This window comes from Triticum aestivum, chromosome 3B (assembly GCF_018294505.1).
Source record: "Triticum aestivum cultivar Chinese Spring chromosome 3B, IWGSC CS RefSeq v2.1, whole genome shotgun sequence".
Taxonomy (NCBI): Eukaryota; Viridiplantae; Streptophyta; class Magnoliopsida; order Poales; family Poaceae; genus Triticum; species Triticum aestivum.
The window spans coordinates 164,657,924-164,659,145 of NC_057801.1; positions in this window are offsets into that span (position 1 = coordinate 164,657,924).

The following is a 1,222-nucleotide window of genomic DNA, read 5'->3' on the forward strand; positions in this document are numbered from 1 at the left end:
TGATGTGTCAATGCTTAATGTGAGGTGATGACCTAAAATGCGATATGATAAGTGCTTCCAAATTTGACAGTTGACAAAATATGATTTTTCTTTATAGTTTAAAGTGTCAATGCTTAATGTGATGTGATGACCTAATTTTTTTCACTCGGTGTAAATAACAGGATTTGTGGTGTTCCATCTTCGTGGAGTGATCGTCGACGTTGGAGGTGTTGGTCCACGATCGTCCCTCTCCTTTGATCGACTACATCGGAGGGTGAGCAACAATTCCATGACCTCGTCCACTTTTTTTCCATGTCACTAGATTGAATTTTCACATCAAGTCGCGTAACCTAGGTCTCCCGTCCGAAAGGGTTGCAACGATAAATATGCATTCAATTGCATATTTATCACCGCAGCTCTTTCGGATTGTCCAGCGCTTTCCACGGACAGCCCGAGGATGTGTAGATTGGGTACGTTGTTCATGCTCTACCCTGTTCCGAGACAGGATTTCGGCGGCGCCTCCCTGTTGTTCTCCGGATGCACATTCTCTCGGCATTTTGCCGAGACGTGTATTTGGAGAACAGCGGGGAGGTGCTGCCGAAATTTTGTCTCGGAATGGGGTAGAGCATGGACCGTACTCAATCTACACATTCTCGGGTGGGATTAGGACCCATCTTTACCTATTAGAGATGTAGGTGGATTAAATGTCAACCTTGTAAAAAATAAAATATTGATGTGGGTAATTTAAATGAAACCTTAATTTTGTTGTGTGGGTTCCAATAAAGCAGAGATGGCAGATAATCAGTGGATGTATAGTGGGTTTTTCCGTCGGAATCAAGTAACAACAGAGTGGGTCGAGAAAACTGATGTGTTTTTGAAAGAGATATTCCGTAGTCCAATGAGGATGGTGCCAGAATGCCCGTGTGCCAGATGTAAGAGACGTATCCGCAGAGATAAGAGTGCGATGACTAAGCACCTTCGCACGCATGGATTTATGCCCAACTTTAATATGCCGATAAACTTTGCCCAGCGGGACCGTGGTAGAGAGGATGTGATACGACAACGCATCGCTGGTTATGAGGACGATGGGGTTAGAGACATGCTAGATGATGTCTTTGCTGCACAGCCGACACCTCCGTCACATTCAGCGAATGAACCGGAGGAGCCGGAGGAAACCGCAAAGGCCTTCCTGGAAATCTTGGCCTCGTCAAAGAAACCTCTCTATGAGGGTGCCAAGCTGTCT